The 18,014-nt window shown below is 45.2% G+C and overlaps 1 pseudogene across 1 annotated transcript in view; it reads right to left on the bottom strand.

The window, feature by feature from the left end:
- The window catches only part of LOC147013708 (alpha-sarcoglycan-like), a 26,020-nt pseudogene extending 8,376 nt beyond the window's left edge, over window positions 1-17,644 (bottom strand). The window contains exons 1-5 of the transcript XR_015050485.1: window positions 17,489-17,644; window positions 4,805-4,924; window positions 4,292-4,434; window positions 4,049-4,121; window positions 3,690-3,911 (exon numbers count right to left, since the gene is read on the bottom strand). The product of XR_015050485.1 is annotated as an alpha-sarcoglycan-like (transcript). The remainder of the gene's footprint in view (window positions 1-3,689; window positions 3,912-4,048; window positions 4,122-4,291; window positions 4,435-4,804; window positions 4,925-17,488) is intronic.
- Window positions 17,645-18,014: the final 370 nt, after the last annotated feature.

Genomic DNA, 18,014 nt, shown 5'->3' with positions numbered 1-18,014 from the left:
GTGTAGTTCCTTACAAACACTATACACACCTTAAATGACGGTAAATAGACACCCGATTTTTGAAGGACTACCATTTGAAAAATAAAACTTCAATTAAAAATCGGCTCGAGTAAAGTTTTCTAAATATCTCGAAGTGTTTAATTCCGAAGTCTCGTTTCTCTACATTCAAAACTGAAGGACAAGTATTGAAAATATTGTACGTGGTTTTTCGGCCGTTGCACAGCAACAGGTGGTTGCTCGGCAACGAAATTCAAACGCGCACCTTCCCAGAGCCTCACGTGCAGTGGAGCCTCACGTTGCAGACACACACACACACACACACACACACACACACACACACACACACACACACACACACACACACACACACACACACACACACACACACACACACACACACCGACAATAAGGGATATCTCATATATAGCGAATCCAATATATACATCTACGTATATATTACATTGATTTCTTGAATACAAGAATGCAACCGGCAAAATATATATATATATATATATATATATATATATATATATATATATATATATATATATATATATATATATATATATAGTTGCAGGCCGGGAGGTCGGGTGAGAAGACCATGAGGTGGGGGAAGCTATCTCGGTTCCCACGAGACTCCCCGGAATTGTAGGCCGTCGCACACGGATAATTCCGTGATGAGGCGGGTCACTTAACCGATCGTGGACGCCAATAACTCAACCACGTGATTTAGGGTTCTCCCGTATATGGGTTAATCAGGTTACCTTATTAATCACGTGGTTTAATTACCGGGGAACATGCCCTCGGTACACCTTGTCCGAACCGGATCACTCTACCGGTCCGGATCACTTTTCTGGATCGGATGCAGCCGAGTGACACTGCCAAGGACGTACCGGCTAAAAGGAAAGGATCATTGGGAATAAAGTCCCAGCTACGCTGGGATTCGCACCATGCTGGATCAATGGAAGAAACCACAAATAGAGCTGGGCACATTTCTAATAATAATTTATTAACAATGGGTGAGGAATCAAGATTTATTGGGGTGTGTTGTGCAGAGATAGGGGGGAGAGGTGTTGTGCAGCAAATAATCAAGCAACTTACAAAAGGGACACAGAGCAGACTTAACGCGAAAATAATAAACAATAATAATAATAACAATAACGATCTTCTGCAGTCTTACGAAAGCAGACAGGTGCCAGGACACACACACACACACACACACACACACACACACACACACACACACACACACACACACACACACACACACACACACACACACACACACACACACACACACACACACACACACAAAACCCGATGAAGAGGATGTATTGAAACAGGAATGGAAAGGAGTTGAGGCGATGATCTCAGTACATTTGTGCTTGATAGCATGACGTGCCACCAATACGTTTCGCGGAGGGGGGAGGGGGGTGGGAAAGCTCCGTGGTGTGGTACCCGACAGTAGGCGCTTCGTCTCTGGCTTCAGCCGCGCGTGTGTAGACCGTGTTCGTGAAGGAGGGGCTTGAGTGGAGAAAGGGGCGGAGTCCAGGGTGCGTGGACGGAGTGGTAGGCGGGACCAGGTAGGCGGGTGGGCTTGACGTCGTGTGGGCGGAGACGAGGAGGCGGAGTTCAGACAGCAGGAGGTGGGTCGTGCCGAGACGAGGGTGAGGCCAGAGTGAGCGCGAGAAAGAGAAAGGCGGAGGGACTGCTCCGACCTTTATCGGACTTGCAGTGCGGGGGGTGGGGACATCTCAAAGCGAAACGTCATCACCTGAATCGGGCGCTCTGAATGGCCCCGACCCCTCACGTGGCCCGCTAACTTTGGCCGGAAACCGCCTCACTTCGTTTCCGGCAAGGTCATCACAGACAAGCGAACATATTTCGCTCCGACCCCACGGCATGACACGAATCGCCCACACCGAAATTGGCAGACGAATCGTCCCGCAAAAACCCCCGGGCCGTGCCTGGCAACCGGCCGAGGGTCCTGAATGTCCGCTCGGGTATCCGACCAGCGCCGATCAACGTGCGTGCCAACGCGGCCCGCACTGTACATTCCCCGGCTCGATCGAAGCTTCGCTGGCCGTAGAGACGAGAAGGCGTTCACCATCCGTGGGGAATCCGCTGCTGTCAGCGAGGGATGAAGGAACATCGTTATGGATAAATCCATGCATGTTTCGCGAGTGGCGTACGTGTCTGCCTTCAAGCACATTCGGCTGTGTTTCCTGTGTTGTGAAAAACACCATTTGTGCAGCCTCTTCAGAGGTATTCATTCGTATGCCTTTTTAATGCAACCGGCAATCTTCTCCAGATCATCGGAAGCTCAGGTCGATAATCCCACACTGCGAAGCTCACTGTATGACTCGCTGCACACGTAGGGTTTAGGGCTCGCTTGGAAACGAGGGCTCTGCGCCGTCGTTTCCTCACAGCGGCGCCGCATGTGCTGGCCTCCATGAGGGCCCACCTGACAGCGAAGGCGCACATAGCTCAGATTTACCTCAGGAATAATCAGACGAAAAGAAGAGTAGAAATGAAATGAAAGAAAAAATGATGTAAGCAAACGTAGCTCTGAGATCATCGCAACGCACTCCCTTGTTGTCCCGCTAGACAAAAGGAAAGGAACTATCTACACGTATAATAATGGAATAACTGTCTTGGGACACCTATCTGTTGTATGCATGCGGTTCCAAGAACCGCAACAATATATATACATACACATATATATATACACACACATTAGGAAGGTTTGCAGCTCAGGATTTATATTGGTAAAAGCATACTGAGCAGTAAGATAAATTATATTTTATTAAAATAAATAATTTTGAGAGCAATCTGGTTCTCTTCTTCAGAGGCGTTAAGAGCGGTGTTTTTGGTGACACCATTCAGTTCCGTTGGGGGTGGTTTGTGTTATGGATTGATCCGAGTCCTCACCAATCATAGGGCTCCCTGCATTCCAATTATTCTGCTTCGTGCTTGTAATTGATTAGTTGACATTGTAATTGATTGCGTAGTGCTTTGTATGTGGGATGTCAGTTGGAGTTTTCACAGGAGTACCAGGCCTCGATAATCTCGCAGTTCACCCTCAATGACCCTGCACCAATAAGTGTGTGTGTGTGTGTGTGTGTGTGTGTGTGTGTGTGTGTGTGTGTGTGTGTGTGTGTGTGTGTGTGTGTGTGTGTGTGTGTCACAACCAAGAACAGCCTGTCGAGTCACCTCACAGCATGTTGATGTTCAGTTCGCTGTGTGGTTAAGTGTTAGGATGTTTAGCCAACGTACGTTGGCTTCACAATTGAGACACGGGCTCTATTGGCTTGAAGAAGCTCCCTGAGAAACGGGTGAAACGTCATCACCCGACACGGAACGGCTCTACCTTATTACCTAAATTAGCGGAGCAGAGGGAGTTACTTTTTTGGCTGGATGTGCCTTTTTCTTTAAATAAAAAAGTACAGTTCATATATCTATATGCACTCATTTTTTTTTTTAATCCCATTGGACTTCATTGACGATACATTTGAAAGTCTGTCACCGAGGGAAAAGAAGACAACTGGGAAAACCCATGATCAACACATGGAAAATATTTAGTTTGGTTTCATCCTCGAGATTCAAGCTTATTTTGACTCTATCAACCTTTAAAATTTCAGGTCTCTCCACCACTCCACTTACAATCTTTTCATACATAATGGACGTACCCTTCGTTCCCAGTACCACCAGGAGGTATTCGTTTCCCTCGATCTCTCGGTGTTGCTGCATCGAGGAGCTGAAGGGCTGATGGGGGTCTTGCACCCCAGGCATGATGCAATGTGGAGAGCAGCGAGGGCCGGCGAGATGTACGTGGGGAAAAGCAGCCCCTCGTGCTACGTTGCGTATGGAGAGTCGTGGCAAGAAGAACTCAAGGCGATGTGGCAAGGAGGCTGTGGTGTCAAAAGAGAAGAAAGATGAAATTGAAGGGAAATACATCTCTTACTTTGTTTTGTTCTAATTCTCCCCTTCCCCAACCCTAAACCCCCCACTTCCCCTTTCTTTGTCTTCATGACCATTCCAGCCTCACCATTGGATCTGACGACTCTGAACTGGACCTCATGTCGTGAGATTTCAAATGTGCGGCGGTTACAAGCAAGAATCTGTGGCCAAAGATACAATCCTATCACTCAATCAAGAAGTATCTCCAGTGTTATGGACACCAATACAATCCTGATAAAAGGTATAAACATCACAAGTCAATAATCATGTCTTCATTTGATTGAAACCCCAATATGACATGGCCATTCCCATCACCGTCTGCTAGGATTACCTCCAATGACAAATTATTGTTGTGTTGAGGAGGTATGTGACCATAACACGAGAGAGGAAATCTGGGTGATGTCGGGCGGCAGCGTAGCCACTGTGGAGGATCCGGATAGCCAGCTTGTGTCACACGGAATGTCAAAAGGTCATCTGAAAGAGCGAGTTGGTAAAGGAGGAGGAACCTTGTGTTTTTCATAAAGTATTCAAACATTATTTACTGCAGTCAATAGTCTTTCTCTCTCACTTATGACTATTAATTTCCAAAGGAGAGGAAGAGAATGGAAAAAAAGAGGTGAAAGGAGTGTGGGTAGAATTGCTTTATTCATTTATATCAGAATGGGAAGAGAGTTTAGAGGTGATAGTTGTAAGGTGATGGGATGGAGGATTGTAAACGTCAAAAATTCCGCTGTATCTGTGTATGTAATAAACAGATGCTACCTGCAGCATGACATCTGGATATTAGAATCTGGTTTATCCAAAGGGATCTTGCAGGGTACTGAAGCCATTAAAAAGCTGTAACCTTTGCGAGAGCTGGGAATGGAGGTATGAAATTGGTCCCTGGGCCAAGCGTGATAGAAGAAGGTGTCTGTTTGTGCCACACCAAGCCACTCCACAGCTCCAACAGTTGTTGCAAGTACACCTACAAGGATGGTTGAGGCAGGATGTGGGTTATATTCACTAGAGACGTTAGCCGTTAATCATCATCATCATGGCAGCACATTTTACAGGTTATAAATCACTATGATAAAACTAACAAGGTAATCATGGGCATTCTTCCGTCTGGAGGTCGGGGAGAGAGTCCTTTATTGGTCCAGGTCGGCACTTCTGGTTGCGGCGAGTGCGGCTCACCTGGGAGTGGCAGTCTCGGCAGCAGTACATGCAGGTGAAGGTGGAATCCTCGTTGGCCAACAGCTTCCTGCGGCTGTTTTTAAAATGTGCTGCCTGGTCGCTTTGCTTTGCTGTTTGGCAGACTGTATGTCACCAGGTCTGTCTGTCCTTGGCGTGGGACTTCCAGTCTTGAGGTGGAATGGACATCATTTTGAGGTAAAGCAGAGATACGGGGTTGACCGGCTGATCACTTTCCCTCCCTCCCTCAGTTCACCACGCAGCAGATCCTTGGGAATCCGCAAATCTTTCACACGGCGGTTGTGGCCGAGTCAGTGAAGCCTCTTCTGGCTGAGCATGGCAAAGACTGGCCACTGCCGTCATCCTCAGCACCTCAAAAATAGTGACTGTCTCTGTCGCCTTTCTCTACCTTTGAGTTCCCATCGTGTGCCGCCTTTTTGGCTGCTGGTTGCATCATTGGTTCGGGGTGCAGCGATGCCGCTGATGCAATGCCCCTATTACCAGTATACCGGTGCTCATTTCACCAACCTCAGAAGGATGACAGGTTGAGTCAACCCCCTGGTGTATTAATTCAGCGGCCAACGGGGCTTGAACTCAAAGCACCACCCTAACCGCTAAGCTAACACCAGGCTTGCCTTCGAGTGAATTGGGCACAGAGTCCAGCAAACAGTGGGGATAACGGGATAAGATAGGGTTATAAAGGGATGGGATGTGTGGGATGGGATGTGTGGGATGGATAAAGGGATTTCGAGGCAAATACAGTTGAGACATTCTGCCTTAGCTCAGACTGCCATAAAAGGTGAGGGAAGGGATGGAGGGGGAGGGTACACCAGAGACAGACTTGACAAGGTGCCACCATGACTTGGAGTAAGGAGATGATTGGAGAGTTGAGCCTCGAGATTTGTAAGATGGTGTTTTCTGGATTGCCACAGGATGGACACACACTTGTTGCGAGCCTTACGGAATGAACAGCAGTTAGCATCAGTCAGGTTAGCTTCCCTTGCTGAGAAAGCAAGCAACTTGACTACAAAGTTCTCCCCCCCCCCCCTAGGATTCGGTGTACCAAGGCCTAGACTCTAGTCGAGAGGATGGATAGAAAATTCACAGACAGGATGGGATTAACTGGTGCATGAGAGACATTACATTTTTGTGAAATTCTTCCCACATGGAATGAATATCAGGTCCTATGGAGATGGTGGTCGAATACTCTTGTGAAAGGGCATAATGAAGGCCTTTCCAGTTGACCTGTGCAGTCAATGCAGTTGGTGAAGAATGTTGTGGTCAAGTTTCATCAAAATTATGCGTGTACTTTCAGAGAAGAGAGCAAATACCTATTTTGGGGTTAAACCCCCCACAGACCCCCCTTTAATGAATGCAGATTTTTTTTATGCAGTCACTGCTGAGAAGAGAGCAAACACCTATTTGGGTGGGTCAACCCCCCCCCAACCCTGTAGACCTCTTTAATGAGCGCATGTTTTGATGTGGTCGATACACTTTGGTCCATCACAGATGATGAATAGTGTAGTCAAGTTTCATTGAAATTGTGTGTGTAGTTTCATAGGAGACGGCAAATACCTATTTTGGGGGATTAAAAAACCCCCGTAGACCCCCTTAATGAGCACGGATTTTTGATGCGGTCAGTAACCCTTCGTTAGGCATCAGATATGAAGCTTGTGGCCAAGTTTCATCAAAATCGTGTGTTAGGTTCAAGCGATAATGACTGAACTGTTTACGGACTCATTGACTGACTCACCTACGGACACTGCTCGATCACATAAGCTCACCTGACTGAAATCCAGGTGAGCTAAAAATGAAATTTGGAACATGCCAAGTACTCCTCATGGGGAATGTGTGATTTTTCTGATGTCATAAGTGCCCTCATTATGACGTCATAATTTATACGTCGAACGCTTTATCCGATCAGTCTGAAAAATATTGAGGGTTATCTGGGGCAAAAAATTGTATCGGAGAAAAAAAAAAATAATGATGTCATTTGTCACGTGATTCAATGGCCATTTTTTTCTTTAACATTAAAACCTTTAAAAAATCTCCTACGAAAAAGCTGAACAGATCGAGGTGAAACTTTACAGGTGTGATCACCTTACCATGAGGAAGAAAAAGTTCTCCACCTACGATGTCATAAGTCACATGGTTTGGCAGCTATGATGTTATGAAGAATAAACCTTTAAAAATCTTCTCGAGAACGGCTTGACAGATCGAGGGGAAACTTCACCCACGTGTTCCCCAAGCCTTGGGGATACCAGGGTGTTCATGAATAATTAATCGGTCACATTTTGCAACCATTTTGGATTGAACGAAAATCTTTTTGAAAAACTCTTTCTCTTGAACAGCTTCATCAATCGACGTGAAATTTCGCAATTACGATCGAGTCGTCATGGGGAATATATGTTTTAAATTTCAACTTGATCCGATGCATGGTCTGGCAGCCAGAATTATTTAATATTCAGGGATTGAAATCAAACTTGGTCTAAGTGTGTATAATGATGTAATAATGTTGGCGGAGACATATCTGGTGACGTCATGACATCAAAGAGTGCCCTTTGAGTTATCTCTCCTCTCTGCGCATCTGCGATTGGGATGAGATTCAGAGCCAAAGCAGTGTTAAACGTCAGGTTTTTATGATGTGCAAACACACCGATTCACATTCTACAATGTTTAAAACATTTGATTAAATTGAAACTCTTCAAACATGGACAGACAGACAGACGGAGTGAACCTGTTGCTTCACCCCACTTTGCACGTCACGCGTGCGTGGGGTAATAGAGGAAATGAAAAACGAAGGGGTGGGGGAGGGGCACTTGGTCGATTTCAGATTTTTCCAAATGAAAAACAAGATTCATGAAAATACAAGAAATCCAGTGAAGAAGCACAGAAGAGTGAGTGACGATGGTAAAATGTACTGTTTGTCGATGTTATTCGTTATTTACCGAATTCCAAATACATAATTGTACAAAGCAGAGAGGATCGGTTGGGAAATAAAATAAATGGACTTTTCCCGTTCGAAACCAAGACAAGGACTGGAATAACTAACTACCCAACAAGCAAAACACTGATCGGTGGTTCAAGAGAAAAACCAGAACGACACTCGGTAGAGCACACACCACCACTCGGTAGAGCACACCACCACTCGGTAGAGCGCACACCTCCACCAAGTTGAAAGGTTTAGGTTTTGTATCCCACTCCCACTGAAAGACCACATCTGGATCTGGACTTGAACCAAAATGGAATCGGTTTGTTCTCGTCACCAAACTAACTCATCCACCAAGTTTCGTCACAATCTGTTGAACAACTCTTTGAAATATCATGTTCACAAACGAGGCGTCAGACGGTAACCTGACAGGTGTGACGAAAATCATGCACATGATGTCACTGCCACCTTAACCTTTGACATATTATAGTGAAAAACACATGGACAGCCTCAGTTTTGTCCTTCGGAATCCTCTGACAAAGTTTGACGCAGATATCTGAAAGCGTTGGTGAGTTATCACACTCACGGACAAACATACAAATATACAAACATACAAATATACAAACAAACATACAAACAAACGAACATACAAATATACAAAAAATAAACCAATGTCACCCGCAGGGTGACCCGTATCTTGCCAAAAGGTGACCACGTGTGACTTCTTTAAGGTCACACTGAGGTGAACAGAGCTGCAATCCACCAGGAGCGACTCCTTGAGGAATATCTGCCTTCGAGAGATTCCGATGAGAATCGTTCTACAGAGTAACAATGAAAAATATGCGTTTTCCTCATAATGTCACCAAATGATGTCATAATGTCTCAAGCTTGACATATCTAGAAAGCACTCATCGAGGTGTTCAATTTGAGGTATTACACGATATGGTACCTAAGATTTCGAAATTTGACCTTGGGGTCAAAATATTTCGACCTTCGGCGCTAACCATGAAGGTCAAGGCCAATCGCCACCAAAAACTAATCAGCTGAGCGCCAGACCATATATTACATTCCCATAAAGTTTGGAGATGATTCGATTAAAATTACTCAAAAAATAAGGGTTTCGTCGAGCTCCATGATTTCCCGCAAAGTGACCTTGACCTTTATGTGTGCTGAAGGATATTGTAATGATACTACGATATGTGTACCCACAAGAGTTTCTGATGAGAATTGTGCTCCACAGAGTGATATAAAGGTGAAAAATCCAATGATTACAGACAAACAAACAAACAAAAAAAAAAAAAAACTTACCAAGTAACAGATCTTGCAAAAACTTCGTTTTGGCAAGATAACAAACATACAAACATACAAATAAACAAACAAACACAAACAAACAAACACACAAACAAGCAGTCATGGACTGGTACTTACGAAATCGTCAACTTGACCTCTGACCTTGTCTAATAAAAGCTGTTTCTGGAGAAGGTAGCGACGCAAACCAGAAGTTTCTACGATGATTCTGTACCAAACCTCTCATAAAAGATCCAATTTTTACCAGAATTTCGACAACCGAGTGTTAAGCATACTTAACCGTTACCAAAATTGAAGACAGGATTGAAATTGACTTTAAAACGAGTGCGTAATGGCGTGGGTTACAATCCCCCTCATTAGCATAATCTTCAGTTAAGCCTCAGACACGACACCCGACATAAATCTCATAAAACATCCAATTTTTACCAGAATTTCGACAACCGAGTGTTAAGCATACTTAACCGTTACCAAAAGTGAAAACAGAATTGCGATTTGAGTTAAAAAAAACTCGTAACGTCGACCGAAGCAAAAATCTCCATTTCTCCACGCAATGATTTCATATTATTTTATCAAAGTCACAAAACTGTAATATTCGGCCATCCACCAACAATCTTTACATAATCCGACAGCTTAGCGAGTCAGGCATGCGACGATAACCTTTATTGGGATAAAAAAAGACTTTTAAACACCATCTTTATCGAAAACACTGTCAGCGCGCACACGCAAAACCTTTACGTGACAACGTCGCGTCTGTTCGAGCGCGCTGCACCACGTGACGCAAACGTCACGAGCCGTGACGTGGCGAGTGAAATATTTTTTGTTCAATCTTAAAACATCTCCAAAACATCCAATTTTTACCAGAATTTCGACCACTGAGTGTTAAGCGTCCTAAGGCCGAAGTCACATTTGCCACGGCGGCCGTGGGGTCTCCAAAATCTACGGCCACTAGCAATTATACGGCGGCCGCAGTATTTTCACGGTCACACAATGTAGCAGTCACATATGTTTTTTTTTTCGGGTAGCCGCACGGCATATTTATAAATTGTGGAGACCGAAAACGTGGGGGTGCCGTACGGTCTTAGATTTGATGTCGCACGGTGACCTTAGGGCGTTCCTGTGGCGGCCATAGAATTTTCAAGGCAGACGCAAGGTGCCCACAAGGCGACGGCAGGGGGGCCCGAAGGCGTACGTGCGGCCAGACGGATGGTAACGAGTGGGTTCTTTTGTTTCGGCTTGTCGAATTGCAACGGCGAATGTAGAAATGAAAAAAAGGTATAACTCCGCGTTATAATTCCACAGCGACCTTACGACCTGTAAAATATCGCCAAACGGCGTAGGGCCACCCTGAGGCCACCGCAGAAACTCTGCGGCCGCCGCACGTTTCTGTCAATTCAGAGGGCATACGGCCGCCGTATCCTCGCCGTAGAGCAAATGTGACTTAGGCCTTAGGTCTTAGAAATTGTGGAGACCGAAAACGTGGGGTTGCCGTACGGTCTTTGATTTGATGTCGCACGGTGACCTTAGGGGGGCCCTGAGGCGGCCATAGAATTTAAGGCAGAGGCAAGGTCGCCTCAAGATGCCTGCAAGGGGACCGCAGGGGGCCCTAAGGCGAACGTGCGGCCAGACGGACGGTAACGAGTGGGTTAATTATTATTATTTTTTTTTACCAGTTTTTTTGTTTCGGATTGTCGAATTGCTACGGCGAACGTAGACATGAAAAAAGTTATAACTCCGCGTTATAATTCCACGGCGACCTTACGGCCTGTAAAAGATAGCCAAACGTCGTAGGGCCACCCTGAGGCCACCGCAGAAACTCTGCGGCCGCCGCACGTTTCTGTCAATTCAGAGGGCGTACGGCCGCCGTATCCTCGCAGTAGAGCAAATGTGACTTAGGCCTAAGCGATCGCAAAAACCGAAGACAAAATTAAAATCGAAGTTAAAACGAACTCGTAACGTCGACCGAAGCAAAAATACTCCATTTCTCCACATTAATTTACGGAATTATGTTTGACCTCACTGCGACCTTGACCTTTGACCGATTTTGACCAAAATCTAATCAGCGCGAGCCATCGCCCTCCTGAATCACGTGGTGTAATTTGACATTGGTAGCTTCTTCCGTTCTCGAGTTATCGTGCATACACACACACACACACACACACACACACACACACACACACACACACACACACACACACACACACACACACACACACACACACACACACACACACACACACACACACACACACACACAGAAACAGTGGACGAAGTCATCAATATACTTACGAAATCTTTAGATTTCGTAACAAACATACAAACCAACAAACAAACATACAAATATTCAAACAAACAAACAAACAAGCGGCCATAGACTGGTACTTACGAAATCGTAAACTTGACCTCTGACCTTGTCTAATAAAAGCTGTCTCTAGAGAAGGTAGCGACACAAACCAGAAGTTTCTACGATGATTCTGTACCAAACCATCAAAAATCGAATATTTGACCTCACTGTGACCTTGACCTTTGACCGATTTTGACCAAAATCTAATCAGCACTCACCATCACCCTCCTGAATCACCTGGTGTAATTTGACATTGGGAGCTTCTTCCGTTCTCGAGTTATCGTGCCTCCAAACAAACAAACAAACAAACAAACAAACAAACACACACACACACACACACACACACACACACACACACACACACACACACACACACACACACACACACACACACACACACACACACACACACACAAACAGTGGACGAAGTCATCAATATACTTACGAAATCTTTAGATTTCGTAACAAACATACAAACCAACAAACAAACATACAAATATTCAAACAAACAAACAAACAAGCGGTCATAGACTGGTACTTACGAAATCGTAAACTTGACCTCTGACCTTGTCTAATAAAAGCTGTCTCTAGAGAAGGTAGCGACACAAACTAGAAGTTTCTACGATGATTCTGTACCAAACCATCAAAAATCGAATATTTGACCTCACTGTGACCTTGACCTTTGACCGATTTTGACCAAAATCTAATCAGCACTCACCATCACCCTCCTGAATCACCAGGTGTAATTTGACATTGGGAGCTTCTTCCGTTCTCGAGTTATCGTGCCTCCAAACAAACAAACAAACACACACACAAACAAACACACAAACAGAGGACGGAAGTCATCAATATCCTTATGAAATCTTTAGATTTCGTAAGTAACAAACATACAAACAAGTAAACATACATACGAACAAACATACAAACAAATATACAAACAAACATAGAAACATTTTCAATTTTCGTCATAACAAACAAAAACAAACAAAACAAATAAACAGGGTTGAAAACAACCTCCACCCACTTTCTGTGATGAGGTAACACCACCCCCCACTCTGTGGTGATATTGGTAGATATAAAAACGGTAAAACCACGATCACCACCACACCACACACCACCATCGCGTGTGTTCTGTACACCTTCCCCTCGGCACCAAACGGGTTTTTGTACATTTAAACTAGGTTCCCACTGTCGTGTGATCCGTTACGAGCGCCACGATTGGCCATTCGTAGCTAATCATGAAATTTCTCTGAAATTTCAGGTTTGGATACGAGGTGATGCGAGTCGATATGTTCTGATACGATTTGTTGCGCTCGGATGCGATCTGTTCACGATTTGTCAATTTCAGGTGTCACGATCTGTCACGGTCTGATCTTCCGTTAAGATACGATCACATACGTTCCGATAGGATTGTTTCGATTAAGTCCACGGTTGGGTCTCGATCTGACACGATCATCACGATCGGGTTCCCCAAATTGGGACGATCTGGTACGTGCAGATATGTTCCGATACGTTCATCAAGAACCGATGCGCTCCGTTACGATAGGATACGATAGTGGTTGCGATGTCTTTCACGATCATGATCGAGGGTGATCACGATTTGAGCTACGACTGGACCCCGACGGGTATATATACAGCCCGATTGACCATGGACTTCATTGTTTCTTGAACTTTTACAGAGTAAACACTGCAACCCTCAACCATTGATGATGGCAGGAGTTGCGGATGATGACAATGTGGCATTTGCAGTATTACTGTATACTTACATTATCGCCAGAGAGGAAGAAGACGAGCAGCAGACAGACCAGCTACAATCTCAACCACAAAGGGCCAGGAGAGCTGCAGTCAGGCAGTTCTGGGTGCGACCATGGCTCAGAGAGGAGAGGAGACAACAGCTTGGTCAGTTCTCCAGCCTCCTGGACACCCATTTGAGGCTGGAGGATCCAGTAGCGTTCCAAAACTACACAAGGTTAACACCACAGCTCTTTGATGAAGTCTTGCAGAAGGTGGCCCCAGCAAACAAGAGGGAAGTCACCAGTTTCAGGCAACCCCTCTCACCTGGACTGAAACTGGCAGTGACACTGGGGCACCTCACAACTGGAGACAACTATCGGTCCCTTGCGTATGCCTTTAGGTGTGGTGTGTCCAGCATCTCAGAGATGGTTCCATAAGTGTGCCAGGCAATTGTTCAAGCATACAAAGATGAAGTGTTCAGCCTACCTGTGATCCCTGAAGCCTGGAGAGCCGTAGCTAACCAGTTTGAGCAAAGATGGAACATCCCCCATGCCATTGGGGCCCTGGATGGCAAACACATTGCTATCAAGAAGCCACCACGCACTGGCAGCCTGTACTACAATTACAAGGGCTTCTTTTCAATACCACTCCTGGCCCTGGTGGATGCAGATTACAAGTTTGTGTGGATCGAGCTTGGAGGAAAAGGACACTGTCAGATGCTCAGATATTTGGCGACTCGGAGCTGTTCAGCGGCCTGGAAGAGGATGCCCTAGGACTCCCCCCACTCTCCCCTCTGACTGCAAGCCCTGATGACCATCAAGACATGCCCTTCTTCATCCTAGGGGATGACGCCTTCGCACTCAGGAACTACCTCATGAAGCCATACGTCTGGCTATGCTCAGCTGCCCGTTGAGCCCTGTGTAGCTCCTGCATGATGTTCGCCTCAGCATCCCTCCTGATCTCCCCAGGCAACTTGGACAGGATCTCCTCCACATACTTTCCAAAGTAGGAGCTGCCGCACGCAGCAGTACTTCTGGACATGAATTCAACCAGCAGTTCTTCTGAAAGAGAAAAAGTGAGGGATATTGTTACCGGGATGGCCAAAAAAATTATTTTTAGTGGGATTAAAATTATATTTAGTCCTATTATTTAATTTAAAATTATTTCTAGCCCTACCAAAAATTTTTAGTTCGACTAAAAATATTTTAAGTCCCACTAAATATAATCTTTTTGACCCTCCCGCTACACCAGAGGGAACCTTTTCCTTTTTTAGGAATGTGATTATTTCGAGTAATTATTTCTCAAAGAATATCTTAATGTGAAATTAAATGAAACTGCAATTGTTATTAGGAGAGATAATACTTACTCAGTTCTCCAGAGGTCATCCTATCCTCACTGCCCCGTCTGGAGCCGACCGACCCTGGCTGGGAGGCTGTCTGGGAGGCTGGTGGTGAGGCTGCTTGGAGTGTTGGTGTTGGAACCCTGCTGGTGGTAGAGGCAACTACTGAGTTTTGGTTGGTGGAAGGTGCAAGTTCAGTGCCACTGGCACTTGCTGCTGCTGCTGCAAAGGAGGCCACATTTCTGGCATCCACCGTTTCAATGTGAGGGATCAAAAAAGAGAACTTATCCCATACCCACTTCTCTGTGCTGTTCATGTCAGTAATTGCATCTCCTCCTGACCCACTCTTCTTGGCACGTTTCTTCAGCCGGCCCATCATGGTCCTCATGCTTGAGTACCATATCTTTAGCTGCTCTGCAGTACTATTCATCTTGGCAGCCTGTGCAGCCCAGAGATTCTCCTTCTGGGTAACATCCTTGAACCCCGAAAGGCGTTTGCTGTACAGGACCTCATTTCTCATGAGGAACTCAATAATTTCCTCCTTTTGCTGTTCAGAGAAGGCAGTGACTGTTTTTTTTCTCTTTGCTTTCTCGGAGGGGTAGCTCTCATCTGTCTCCTCTGGTGCGGGCTCTGGCTGGACTGGTTCAGGTTCCGGGGGTGGGACAGCCTTGCCCTTTCCCTTCTTGCCTCTGGTACCCTTGGGTGGCATCTCTCAAAAGCTCTAAAAATTATGAGCAAAGGCAGGTTACTAAAAGATGTGCCCTCTTCAAGAGTAGATCGCTGAATGAGACGCATTAAATCTTGTCCGGTATATGTATGTGTGTATATATATATATCTCTTAACAGATCGTGAGCGTTCGTGTAAAAACGTAACTACTCGTATCTACTCGCATTTACTCGCATCTTCTCGTATCAACTCCTATCTGCTCGTGAGTCATTCGTGTCAGGTCTTGAGCAATGGGACCCGACAGAGCATGGCAGATCGTGGGAGATCGCAACACACCTCAACAGAGCGTGGTGTTTGTCTTGTCCAAGATCGATCCCGATCACCACGATTTGGAAGCACGATTAGATGCGATCTGTCGCGTTTGATTACGATGCAATACGATCTGATACGATGATCCCGATTGACAATTGATCGTAGAAAAATTTTGAACCGTTCAAAAATTTTCTATGATCAACACGATTGCCATGACTGACCTCAAGATCTGATAGGATCACCACGATTAGTCCACGATTAGTCCACGATTAATACCACGATTAGTCCACAATTAAGACCACGATTAGTCCCACGATTAGTCCCACGATTAAGACCACGATTAGTCCCACGATTAAGACCACGATTAGTCCCACGATTAGTCCCACGATTAGTCCACGATTAGGACCACGATTAAGACCACGATTAGTCCCACGATTAAGACCACGATTAGTCCCACGATTAAGACCACGATTAGTCCCACGATTAAGACCACGATTAGTCCCACGATTAAGACCACGATTAGTCCCACGATTAAGACCACGATTAGTCCCACGATTAAGACCACGATTAGTCCCACGATTAGTCCCACGATTAAGACCACGATTAGTCCCACGATTAAGACCACGATTAGTCCCACGATTAAGACCACGATTAGTCCCACGATTAAGACCACGATTAGTCCCACGATTAAGACCACGATTAGTCCCACGATTAGGACCACGATTAAGACCACGATTAAGACCACGATTAGTCCACGATTAGTCCACGATTAAGACCACGATTAGTCCCACGATTAAGACCACGATTAGTCCCACGATTAAGACCACGATTAGTCCACGATTAAGACCACGATTAGTCCCACGATTAGTCCCACGATTAAGACCACGATTAGTCCCACGATTAAGACCACGATTAGTCCCACGATTAAGACCACGATTAGTCCCACGATTAGTCCACGATTAGTCCCACGATTAAGACCACGATTAGTCCACGATTAGTCCCACGATTAAGACCACGATTAGTCCCACGATTAAGACCACGATTAGTCCACGATTAGTCCCACGATTTCAATCTTGCCGCGCATCGTGATAGTGGGAACAGACTTTTTCGGAGTCACGAAACGTGTTCGAGGAGGGTTCACGCTCATGGAGGTAGAGATCTGAGCCGTCCGCCTGTACTAGTCCACACCTCGTTTAAACAGGTATTTTAACCAATCCACTGTAAACAAACGTTTTATTCAACATCACTTCATGTGGAACCTTCACAACGTGTTCACCACCGACATGATCCGCACACGTTCCACATCCCTCGCTCGACGCTTCGCATTCTTCACTAAAACAGTTTTCAGTTCGTAGGGAACTCGTAAACACTCGTCTTTAAAAAAACCTGAGCACAGTCCGTGTCTCCTCTGTTTGAGACAACCGCACACCACACCGTCCACACATCCGCAGCCCTCATGGTTTGCATTTAGATAATTTCCACGTGATTTAAATTTCCTCAACCCCCATCATGCTGTTTTATAGAGAGAAACCGGAACTTCCGGTCGCGCAATGCATTCTGGACTATATGCATTGAAAGAATGAAATTTTATCGACGCAGCAAGAAAAAGAAGAAACCAACCACACCAATGATCGAGCTACATACACCCCAGTCGCCGGACACCCGGTGGTTATTACGTCATTTGGGAGTTTCCCGGGCGCACCCGAGGACGGCACCCGGACCACTCGCCTGTTAAACACAGAAGGAAGGCGCTGCAGCTCATGATCGTTATCGTGATTCGATGTCACGTCCGAAGATGAAGGGACGGAATGAAGAACGAGCGTCGAGTTCACAACGCCATTGCGCTGAGTCTTCTTCTTCTTCTTCTTCCATATTCTTCTTCTTCTTCCATATTCTTCTTCTTCTTCAATATTCTTCTTCTTCTTCCATATTCTGCTTCTGCTTCTTCTTCTTCTTCTTTTTCTTCCATATTCTTCTTCTTCTTCCATATCTGCTTCTGCTTCTTCTTCTTCTTCTTTTTCTTCCATATTCTTCTTCTTCTTCTTCTTCAGACAAATAAAAACTTTCCCCCCTTTCGTACACAGTTTGTTCATAGGTTCCCTTCACTGTGATACTTTCCTTTTCAACGTGACGGGTTTTTGTTCGTGTTTCAAAGCGAAAAAAAATTGATAAAATAAATAAATTCCATTTTAATCAACTTGCATTGATTATTTATTTATTTATTTCAATGCATCTCCAGCAACCTTTCCCACTA

Source organism: Eptatretus burgeri, chromosome 13 (genome assembly GCF_056783735.1).
Source record: "Eptatretus burgeri isolate ZD-2024b chromosome 13, Ebu_testis_v1, whole genome shotgun sequence".
NCBI classification, from domain to species: Eukaryota; Metazoa; Chordata; class Myxini; order Myxiniformes; family Myxinidae; genus Eptatretus; species Eptatretus burgeri.
Note: the sequence above shows the minus strand (reverse complement) of the source record. Positions and strands in the feature narration are given on the sequence as shown.